Genomic DNA, 12,697 nt, shown 5'->3' with positions numbered 1-12,697 from the left:
GTGGGAGCAGTATGTTTATGCATGGATGGCAGAATCTGGATATTTCATTATTAGGTCTGACTGATGGGAAAAGAATTGGGGCCGGGGGGGGGGATAGAAATAAAAATATTAAATGTTACCAGCTGCAAGAAAGTTGCTTTGCAACAGTTCTTGATGGCTGAATATAAAATGAAATAGTTATGTGCATGACTTCTTTAAATGTGTATGCAGAAGTCACACACATGTAGGAAAGATACAACTTTAGAAAGTAGAAGTGAATATATGAATATATGAAATGAATATATGTAAATTTAATCCGGATTTTCTTTTATTCTTAAAATGAGAGAGATCTTCAAATGAATATTTATGATTTATGCAAACATCTTACACAGTTATTAGGTCTATTTCTTTTCTTTAGGGTTGTAAAGTGATTTATCCTGCTGACAGTGAAAGATTTAGCATCAGAGGTCTGCCCTCATTATCAGGCAGCACAATAAGCAGTGACTACATCACTCTCATTTGATGAAGATATATTAAAATCTTCAAGCTTTTTTTCAATTACTTTTGTTGATCTTTTGATGAAATGTGAGAGAGACGTGCAGCAGAAAAGCAATGCAGCCAGCCAGTATCACGCACCTTAATGCAGAATTAATGCTCATTAATTTTTGAGACATAAGTCTAGAGGTGTACTTTTTGTGCTGGGCATTGTGCCACTGTTTGGTTTTAAATGAGTAGATAACATTTTGATTGATCTGAATTAATGTCTAAATAGCCACTAAATTAGATTTATGGTATTTATTGATTTGCTTAGTGAACAGAGGCCAGTCCTACCATTAAGGCATATTTCTACTGACCAGCAACAAACAGTGTATAGATATTCCTGCTTTCATAAACGTATAAATTAAAGTGTGGCAAACATTAGGGCTTGATTGCAGTTCCTAACCTCTCAGTTTTGAGCTCTGGAATGTGAAGACCCTGGTTTTAGATAATACTATAAATACCAAATAATATATATACTAAATCTAGGCAGTCTAAAATTCATAAACATGTGTTTATCTTCTGAAGTTGAGCAAATGAAGTTCTCCCTCTGATCTGAAGGTGCCCTTTTAGCTGGCTGACAAGATTTATTACGACTACCTGATGCTGGTAGCTCTCTTACAGTACACCAGTAGACTCGAGCTTTACACCTCAGTCTCAGTCTTAGGTGCGGAGCAGCACAAGGAGCAGCAAACCAGCTTGCCCCAAGCCGTCTGGCACACGCCGTGGCGGGGAATCGCAGGGCATCTTCCCTCCAGCCTTGTCCTCTCTCAGGGAAAGGGGAGGATGGGTCTCTGCAAAGGGACCTGAGCTCTGCCGCGAACGTGCTTCTGAATCAGGTCTGCTCTGTGCTGGTGCAGGTTACAGCCATGCCAGGCTGAGCTCGGGTCCAGCTGCATATATCTGTATAGATACAGCCTTGGTCGATACTCCCAGGTCTTGACAGGCGTATCAGCAGGGAGCCTGGTAGCTAACTGGGGGAAACCGGCACTTCTCTCTTGTTCTGCAGTAATTTCCCCTCAACATGCACTTCTCCTCCTCCTCCCCCTTCCAGCACTTCTTCCACCACTCCCTTGCCGTTATGTGCTATTGAGCTATTAGTACTAGTAGCAAAGACATTAAAAAAGCGCTTATCTTTGCTGACTGACACTTCTTGCTGCTGTGTAGGCACATCATAGCCAGCAGCTTATTAGAGGACATCAAATCAAGCCCTTAATAGCTGCTACATCTCTCTTTCTGCTCTTTCCCTTCACTCAACACCTCTGCAAGAAAAAAGACCCCGTAGTCTTTCTCATGTGAAGGAGGTAATGAGAGGTGCAAGACCCAAAGACACACAAGACGATCGAAACTTGTCTGGAGGTCTCGGAGAGGTGTCCGAGTCCCCGAGGCTAAGTCGCCCAGCCTATTTATATGTGAGCAGGTTCAGAGTATGGAAGTCTCCCCCAGACCGCAGGGCAATTTCCCGCACGCAGGCTGTGGGCTTCTCTAGATACCGGCACGTGTAGTGTGGGCAATGAAAGTGGATCTCTCTGTCCGCTTTCTAGCCAGGAGACCTCCAGATTTCTGATCAGCAGAGGAAGGGAGAAGAATGGTTTAGCCCTGCCCCCCACTTCGGAGAGGTGCTTCCAGTCACTTTCTCACACCCGAGACCCTCCCCACCAGCTCATGCAGGATCCCCCTTTCAGATCCGCCAGTACCTGTCCCCTCACTCTCATGTCCACATCAACCTCAGCCATACCTCTTCTCTTCTACCCTCTATTTCTGGTTAGCTGCAGTCCTCGTAGTCCCTGGCTACTCTTCTTCTCCTGAACCCTTTGCCAAGAAAAGTTCACCGGTGCAATTTTTATTCTTTAAAATGTACTTCAGGTTTTGCACATTTGAAGGCATCTGCACCTGACAACATTTCTTACCCTCTCAAACAATACTGACAGAGGCAGTTTGTGGCTTCCTTTTTTCGGTTTCTACCTGTCACGCTTACGTTAATGTTGTCCACGTGCAGCTTAGATTTGATAACACCACGTAGCCCTTTGGACTATTCAAATCACATGGAAAACAGCCTTCTCAAAACCATCTTAAAGAGTCTTCCTGCACATATGCGGGACAGTGTATTGGTATGTGAGCATTTTGCATAGACATATCCAGACAGCTTCACTCTTTTTGAATGTCACTATCTTGGTACTGCCCAAACGTGTAGAGTTAACTATGCAGCAAATAAGAAAATGATGAATGTCTTAGATTTGGGGACCATTATAAAAACCCAGAATAAGAAACATTCACAAATACTTCGTTTCATTTTTCAAAACAGCAGGAATGTATTGGAGAAAACCCTAATTTAAATGACCCCATTTTTGGCTTGTTAGCTTTACTCTACAAGCCATTAATATGCAAGCAAATTTCAAGAGAAAGAAGGATTTAAAACACTTAGAATTGATCTTTATATTGTCTTCCTGTCATACACTGATAATATCAATGATGCTCCATGTGATACAGGGTCACAGGCAGGATGATTTTGTGCTTGAAAAGAGCAAGACACTTTTAGGACCTGTGTCGCATACAGAACCTAAGTCCTGTGGTCTGGGCTGATTCTTTATAGTTTATCACCTGCACCCTGCCATGCACAGGAGGCAGTTGAGGCCAAGTCACCAGAAAGTCTTAAATGCCTCTGCAACCTGACAGATGATTTACTATACTGGATATATTAATAAACCAGAACTGAGAGCAGCCGCATAACGAGACAAATAACAAGATATTTTTACTAGTGATCTCTTAAGGAGTTACAGGAGCACTGAATCCACAATCCACTAGCAATACAATTGTTTGCAGCATCTGTTATGCATGAGACAAACAGCCAAAACACTGTCAGGCAAATATTTGCAGCTTGGGGTTGGCGTAACACAAAATCCTCAAAATAGATGAGATTCTCTGAATGTCCAATCTCTTCCAGCTCCTTCTGAATAGTGTTACACCTGTTGGGACAAATTCTCCTCTCACATCTGCTTCTGCAACCTTATTATCCTCTCTTGGCCCATTGTGTTTAAACAAACCAAAGAAAAATTGGGAAGTAAAATAAGCATCTTGGCAACATAAATTCTGTGGATTTGCCACAGGTCTCATATGAAATGAGTTTCTGGAGGATGCTGCAGCTGCTACCTAGAAGATCAATCACTTGACTTTCATTAGATTTGACAGCTATAAATGCTTCTAGATGCAGAGTCTGGCAGGCTTAGATTAGTCTCCTTACAAGTGAAACATCACGCATCAATGCAAGCTTAGCATAATTGCCCTAGCTGGCATTTACAGGAGACTAAGAGAAAAATGTTTCATATTTGGGTAAGTGGGTATATTCGGAAAAGAAACAAATAAGGAAAAATAATTTAAATCTTGGAAAGTAAAAATACAAAGATCTGAGTTACTACTTCTGGCATAATAGAGCAAAAGGCACCACAGCGAGATCAGACTCAGAAATCCAGATTCCTTGCTCTGGAAAGTTATTCTGCTATTAATTTGTGCTTGTTTTCAGGGGGCTTTGTTTGTTTTCTTGCTTTTCTGAAATACAGTAAAACCTTTTTGAGAAGCCAACTGATTAACTGTACTAGGCAGATTTCCAAAGCAGAGACACCTTCCAAAGCCTATTGAAATCAAAAGAAAGGCCATCATGTACTCATCTGGTCCAATGTAAATATAGATCTGTTCTTCTTTTATTTGGAGACCATCCCATATAATTAGCTGACTCAGACAACCCAGTCCTTTGGGTGCTCAGTCCAAATGGGCTTAGTTCTCTTCCCACAGAATAATATTGACTATGTTGAAAACCATTAGAAAGAGCACAGAACAGCCCAGGACATGCAACTGAGCCAGCTTGAAACATCTTCATTACACAGCCCTTTCTGCAATCCTTTTCCTTGTAGAATTACTATTGAAATGCATGAGAGTGATGAAGGATCTCATGGTTTGGCTTACCAAGCATTAACTGAGGGGGATCTTATTTCCAGTAGAAATCTTTCAAAGCTTTTAACCTTTCTCTCAGGAAAGAATCTAGCAACTGAGTTCTGGGTAATAATAAGGGCTGCAGAGAAAACAAACTATTTAGTGAAAAAAAAGAGATAAGTCTTACCCTGGTGTTTTTTTCAATATCCTTTCCAAAAAATGAACCATTACAAAATTTTCTCTGCAAAAAAATGCAAACTCCAATCAGTCACTTGCCAACCGCTGGGTCAGGTATTATATTCACATGAACATTGAATAAAGCAAACTCCCTTCTTCAGCTCCATAAAAAATGGTCCAGAGCTTTGTGTTAAGTAGATCAGCCACTCTTTTACATTCTGAGGACATTTATACTGGAAAGTACATGTTTCTGTAGGCCGCTTGGGTTTTGATGAGGTGATGTTTTCTAGCAGAAAAAATATCTCCAATTATCTAGCTAGCTCCATTAACATCTCCAGCAGTTCTGTCTGATCACTTAACAACATTCCCAGCTGTGGCAGGTAGTACTCGCACTATTTAGCACAAATGGTACTCACAGCGCTTTGTAAATACTTATCTTGGTGACAAATGAGGGTATTTGGAATTTGGGCCATTAGCTAATCAATCTCTGCACAAATTTGTGGGAAGGTACGTGCGTTTTTTTTTCTCTCTTGGTGATGTTGTTGTTCATTTTGTCCTTTTAGAGCTCAACTCTGATCCCAGAGAAGTCCGTGAGTGTCTGTAATTCTCTCTGTGGCCCTGCAATCCCACTGGTGCTATTTCATACAGCTCAGAGGGATGGGATACTGTCACAGGGTAGCTGAGCTTGCTTAAATTAAATGAACTAAGGTGTAGTGAGGTAACAGCAGAAAAAGTCACAGGTGGGATTTACACAGTGGATTTCATGAATAAACGTTAAAAACGTGTGGAGTCTTAAAGACATTAGTGCCCAGGTGCCTTCACTAAGTGAAGTCTCATAACAACAGCCCTGGAGAAGAGGCTGCAGGTATTTAGGCACTGACTGAAGGGTGGAACTTCCCTTGTTATTAACCTGTGCTGGGTCTGAACCACTGATTGAGATGTGCAAATCCATTACTAATCCCTTAAGCTATTCAGTCCTTCTGGGTGTATTTTTGTTTTGTTTTCTAGTCAGATTTGTTGCTTAAGAATTTAGCATCTGTACTTTGGCTTTTCCGATGTCTCTAGATCAAATCTCTCCCGACTTTCAGAAGCTTGTTTGACAAAATTTTGCAAAAGAATTTCCACTGAGAAAGGAGAGAGAGATGCAGTCTTTGAACAGGTGGGAATTTTAGTAGGGATTGTATTCCAAGAAAATGAAAAAAAAAAAAACCTATAAAAAATTCAGGTGCAACAGTCTCTATTCCCTAGGTAGTTACTTCTTAAAGATGCCAGGAGGTGCATTAATGAAGGTTTTATGCAGTTTATAAAAAAATTCACTCCAGACCATAAATAAAATTTAGCCTGAGGATGGGGAAAGGACAGACTCCAGTGGCCTTTCAGCAGCTTAGTTCCATCTCTTTCAGTCTTCACTCTCTGCCCTTCATAATGTTCTCTCTCCCTTCTCTAGTATACCCAAGGCAAAGCCAATGTCACAAATACGGAACAGTCACTGTGGCAATCAGAATGCATTGGCAGCAGTGTTTTAAAACAATTATTTGATAGACACTTTGCCAAGAGCTGCCTTCACATAAGAGGATAAGGCTAATATATATGTGTTGGCCAATTTTTTGTGGCTTTTACTGTAAGCATCCCATGCCTTATTCTGTTATTTTCTTTTGACTTCATTATTGACTTGACTAACCAAGGACTTTGGAACTGCCATATTAATCCTTAAAACACAGCATAATTATTAAATCCCAACTCAAAACCTGTTTCTTGGTCTTAGTTTGCTGTCCCCAGTTGCCATCACTGTAGCTTTTGTGTTCAGCCAAAAGAGAAGAAAAGCCTACTCAAAGACCAAATGTTTCTCTCAGCCAGAAGAAAATTGACCCAAGCTCCAGTTCCCCAAAATGTGCTGGTGCTGAGTTCCAGCAAGGGAAGCTCACCAGAATTTCTTAACCCCATTGGATAAGTTTTTAAAGGTATTACGTTTATCTGCCTACTTAATTTTTCTTAGGACTGAGCCATAATGAAGACTAGGAGTGGGGGGAGGATATTTTGACTGATAGAACTGAAGAAAGCATCATGATGATACTGGAGGCGTTAGAGGAAAGTACAGAAAATAAAGAAAAAAGATATTAGAATAGTAACTGGATAAAAGTGTTACTGGCAGAAGATGCACAGAGAGAAGAAAGAACATGAAAACAGACATGAAACAGAACCGTCTACGAAAGAAGAATGACCTGGGGGAAACTATACCTACGAGGAAGAACTAGCCTAATCAGACAGATAGATTAGATTACATTAAAGAGCAGCAAATCTGGACTTGCCATCAATCTCTGCCTCTCATGTAAGCGTTTTGTCTACTTGCATGGTACTTTTTGAAGTTAGTATCTTTATTATGTGTGCAGTGGGTAATACTGTAGGGTTCAAATTGCAATTGGAGCTGCTATGTGTGGTTGTGATATATAAATGGCAGAGGGTATAAAACTGACAGAGAGTTTAGGAGGTGTATAAGGAAAAGAGAAAGCAGACAGAGGTGGGCAGGAGTAATGCTTGCAGCAGGCAACATGCTCAGAGGGCTTGCAAAATGCCATGAAAATAAAAATTCTGAGATCTGCCCCGCTCTGGCCATAGAGGAGTACAGCGTCAATGATATGAGGGAAGACAAATGTGTGATTCCCATTAACATTACCAAAATACATGCAGCTAAGTCCCCCACTGAGAACTCCAACAGCTGGATCTAACAGCATGGATAATTTACTCTGTCTGGTTTCATGTACTTCTGTTTGGTTGACCTGCTAAAAGTTTCTAACTGAAACATCATCTCTGTAAGTAGATGGAACACTTGTGGGCACAAATGTCAGATGTGTTATTATTCATGCCATATCACTGCTGGAGATAAGTCATTGTAAGCAAAGGAATTACAGCAGGGAGGAATTAGCTCTGCAGTAGTTAAAATATCTATTTATACAGCTGTTTCAGGTAGCTGCACATTATGTAAAATTTCCTAAGTGACGGTGGTGGTGACATTATAGCGAGGAATGAAAGGAACAATACAGGTAATTTAACTGTATCTATGGCTGCACTCATATTAGTCTCATTAACTAAAGTACAGTGGGATTTTCCTCCATTTTAAAAAAGAGTAAAGACAAAATTATAGAGGAGACCATTTCCTGTTGCAGTTGTCAAACCAACTACGGTAAATAAAACAACACCAATACATACTTTATGAAGATATGAGCATTTATTTTTCTGGCAAAAATTTAGCTGGTCAGGGTTTTTCACTTTGGGGGGAAATTGTATCACAGTAGTAATTCTGAGGAAAAGGATATTGATTTTGTAATCTGTTATTGTGAAAAGGGCCATTTTCAAATGAAGATAAAATAAAGTCCTTCTTCTCCTCACTTCTCTCTATTCACTGCCCAAGCAAAAACCATGGGGAGCATTTGAGTTGTTTGCATTTGAGTCAAACAACCCCCCACCCAGCCCTCATGTGCAGCTGTAAAACTGGTAGGTTTAGTAGTCATCTCAAATGGTTATGAAAGGTGAATACCTGTTTTTCCCTTTTGAACTACTGTACGTACCTGCCCTCTGAACAGGGGTGGCTTTTTTTCGAGGCACATCGTGAGAGAAGTACCTGCAATGACAGGGTGTTTTGCTCAGCCTTGTGAAGGTAGTCGAAAGCAGAGATGCACTCTTACAGTAATCCAATTTCTCAGTGCCAGAGCATCCTGGAGGTACCCTGATGGCTGGAAAAGAGACTCTTTCCTCCCCAGCTCTCACCTTGGAGAGGTTTTTGGGAAGGCAATGCCTTCTGGTGCCCTCAGAGCAGCTAAATGGGCATCACAACTCCATCCCGTCTGTGAAACAGCTAGTTGTGCAAGCATCAATGTTTCAAAATCAGGTATGCAGAAATGATGACTCTGGCACCCAGCAGCACTGTATATGTAAGTATTGTTTTACTACTGCTGAAGGGAATTTTATCTCCAATGCTTCTGTTTGCTCTAGTAATCAAAGGCTGTGATTTGGATGTAGCAGTATGAACTAGTAACAACGTGAATGAAGAGGTCTTACAGGTAGAGGTGTTGAGCCAATTCATTGGGGAGATTCATTCTTCTGGTAAGGAAGCGATCTGGGGATGCAACACTCCCTGAACTTCTGCCAGCCAGGCTGGGCTGGGGGAGTTAGAAGCATGGGCTTGGTGGCCTGATAGAGCCATGAAATGAAGCCTGTTACTTGCTGCATCTGTGACAGAGCTCTGCCTGTGGGCTTGCCTATTTGGATAAGCTAACGTTGACTCAGCTGGGCTGTGAATTTACTTAGAAGCTCAGCTTATCCCGAGCTAGCTTCCAGGGTGGACTCTGAAGCTGTACTCAAAGGCTTAGAGGTGTTTAGTGTGAAATATAGAGACTTAGTAGGTAGAAAATTGGAAAAAAACATGTAAAAAAGTTGGGAGAAGTTATTCCAAAGTCAATATACCTGTGGTGGGTCATGTTTCTTAGACTTCTGTTATGTCGATATAATCACATCAGCCCCAATTACTGCAAAATAACATAAAGCCTACCCAAGCAATTTTTCTTCAGGACCCCCAAAGGCATAAACACTACATTCTTCCCAAAGCAGAGCAGAACTCAATATTTTAATTTGAGGCAGCATTAACATTTTCAAAGCAAATTGCGGAGGAAAGAAGCATGTTTCAGCTCCACAGGACAACCCCTACTGCCCATTTTGAACAAAAGAATTGAAATTCTTTGTTTACAGTTACCATTTTTTGAATCACATATTTGAGCAGTAGTACTAACATACCCTGGTTTTCTCTCTATCCGCTATTTGAAAGAGGGAAAGGTGTTCTGGCAAACCAAAGCAAGCTACAGACTGCCTCACTTTTGGGGCCATTGATATTAAATTTCTCCCTGTAATTTTGCTACTGTTTGGTTAAACAAGATTCTAATTCTAACGGACATTTCATTATTTTTGTCAAAAGCTTCTTCCTATCCTTGATACTGCTAACATGTTTAGCAGGTCTGCTCTGACCTGAGGAGAGTATATCCAATTCCCCAAACCTTTTATTACTGAACAGCAGCCTCCCTCCACCTAGGGCAGGCCTATCTCTCCCCTCCAGAAAGAGGATAAATCCCCTTTTCATTGACGGCATTTCATGGTGCGTGCACTGCTCACCCCCAGGAACCGTCTCAGCACAGAGCGGTGTGCCGGCTCTATGTCTGCAAGACCAGCCAGTTTCTTATGTGCCTCAACACTGCACTTAAATCACAGCACGGCTTCCCCCACCATATATATAGGCTTTCAGATTTGTCACTTGGCTCACCCTATGGCAGCACAGGGACCAAGAGATGACCAGCCATGCACCAGAGTAACTGTGACAGACAGCTGTCTAATAGATTAGTGCCATACCCTGAATTTTAGCATGTGTCTTCATCGGGTGAAAATGTATCTGTTCTCTCGTATTATTTCTACCTGAATATCTCATTTCAGCCCTGTACTTGTGCAAAGCTTCCTTCTCAAGTAACTTGCATTGGACTAATGCCATTGATTGATAACATTAACAAATGAGCCAAATAAGGATCAGGCCAGTTGAATTATTCTGTCTGGCATCCAAAGGCATAAACATGCATATAATATGCTGCTGATTGCCCAAAACTCTGCACAGCATCATTGTTTCCCAAGCTACCTGTCTCTGAGAAGTGCCTCTCTCAGAAAGCAGGAGCTCAGCTAATGAGATCAGGTGTGAATGACAATCAATTTTCTCCCACTTGAGCACCCCCTGGGCAGAAATCGTGGAGGCTGGGCTTTTGCAAACACATTGTCTTGCCATGGCTACTCCCTACACTAAAGCTTATTGATTTTCTGAGATATCTATATTACCCCTTAGAAATATTCCCTGACTGCCCACACAGCAGATTTCTGCATCGACAGTGAACCTCACTGTGTGCTGTGACGCATCCAGCAAGTGTCAGAGAAGTTGAGGAAATTTCTACTTCGTGTCCATCCGCCTCCTGCAAAGAAAGAAGTGTTGCTTGGAGAGACAAAGATTTTAGCAGGAAATCCACCGAGCATTTAAAGAATTCATTCAAATTCTCTTCTGTGTGATCCCTAAGCAAAATAATAGCAAATTTCATATAGACAGCGTTTTGGCATTTTGCAGGCAGTGGATTGTGTATTGGACTAATGTTCAGGACTCCTGAGTCCAGTTCTTGACTCAGCAATTGCTGGGTGACCATGGCCTTCTCTCTGTTTGCACAGCAGAGGTGAAGAAGGGATATCGGTACAGACCTGTGCAATCTAGAGTCAAAAGCCATTACGAAAGATTCAGGTATTGTTCTCTTCAACGCAGTGGTTAATAGCAACATGTTATGTGTTTTCACAGACAGATAAAGTTGAATTTGGGAGGTTATTTTGGGAGGTGGAAGTTTGTTTTGATAACGTCAGGGTGAGAGCTTTGCAGTCCTAGCTCCCTTCCCTTTTTTCAACTCCTTCTTCTAGAGCGCTGTATGTAATTCAACTAGATGTAATATTGATCTGTTAAGACACAGAATAAAATCCTAATAAAATAATCAAGTGGAGAGAAGAGAAAGGAAAAAAGGTGCCTAAAACTGCTTATAAGTGCTTGTTATATTTGTAATGCTTTACAGAGTTCAGCCTTTGGTAACCCAGAGGATAGTCCTGTCCTTCATTCTTTTGCAATTTTTTTCAATGTCCAGGAAAGGATGCATATATTTGACATAAATCAGTTACCTAAATATGATTTTTAGTTAAAGCCAGGCCAAGGTAAGAAGAAACCAAAGCATATATGAAAAGCAGACAACGCAGTTTGCAAACGCTTCTGGAAACACGGGAACAAACAGCCAGGTGCACTGGGGTTCATCTTGCCCAACTTTAGTGTCCACCCAAGGGCACCTGTGAGCTTGCTCGTTAAGCTCCCTCTGTGATAACGGGGAGCTAGTCTACAAGGTGTGTACAGAGGAGGTCTGATGTAGTCGCTTTCAGCTGACTTTGCCCATGGAAGGACACAGGCATTTAGGGATGCAGCTCACTTAATTTAGAAGTCAACAACAGACCGAGATAAATGCTAATTTCTCTTTGCTGACCAGAACAGGAACTTGGGGAACAGTCCAGATAGGGACATCTCTGCCACAGAAAACTATGTTGGGTCAGATAATTACAGTGGGGCCTTCCCATTGGGCTAGGAAACATTTGAACAACACAGTGAAGCCTCTTTATACTTTACCCTTTGTAGTTCATTCGCTCCTGAAAAGAACATACAGCTATACCTCATACAGGCAGTGACTTATAAATGGGACATGACCATAGGAAGACACAGAAGTAACCACTCACTAAAGAGAAAAAAAAGTCCTCAGCCATGTCTTTGACAAATATTGTGACAGGAACTTCTTGTGTTATGCAGTCTAAACGATGCCTCATGACACAAGGGTATTCCTAGTTATAAATCCTGCAAACAGGTTGCTCTGTAAACAGACACTGGTGTAAGGTCCTGCTCCAAAGAGGTATTTCATGATGGCAGGTCGCTAACTCATTAAGCATATCTAGTTCCAGCTGACTGCTAATAAGCATTTATAACTAACAAATGCTTTCTTTTTTTTCTTTTTTTGAAGTGGCCAATTTGACAGAGAAAGTGCACAAACAGTGCTCTCCCCATCATCTCTGATAAAACTGTTTGATAAATATAATCTACCTCCTCCCGTCTGTGAAGTTGTTGAAAAGGGTCTGACTTTGTCGACAGCAGCTGCTGTCCTTGGTTACTGCTGAACAATATCTGCCGACAACGCAGGAGTTCCTCCTGTGTACCAGGAAGCAATAACTGGTGTACATTAAGCACAGATTTTAGCTGTGTGTTATTGAAGCAGTACAGTGAGGACTCAGAGGAAAGAGGAATGATTAGCTGAGACAGTTGTGGCAGTGGAGGAAGAAGGGATGTAGCACACAAATCTGTAGGAAATCTGACTTCATTGGTTCTGTTGCTCTTTTGCCCATTTGTTTTAATCTGCACACCAGCAAGTGAAGAAGTGGCGTTGCTAAGGTCAAAGAGAATTAAATTCATTAAGTAGTAGCCCTGGCA

Source organism: Haliaeetus albicilla, chromosome 19 (genome assembly GCF_947461875.1).
Source record: "Haliaeetus albicilla chromosome 19, bHalAlb1.1, whole genome shotgun sequence".
Lineage (NCBI taxonomy): Eukaryota > Metazoa > Chordata > Aves > Accipitriformes > Accipitridae > Haliaeetus > Haliaeetus albicilla.
Note: the sequence above shows the minus strand (reverse complement) of the source record.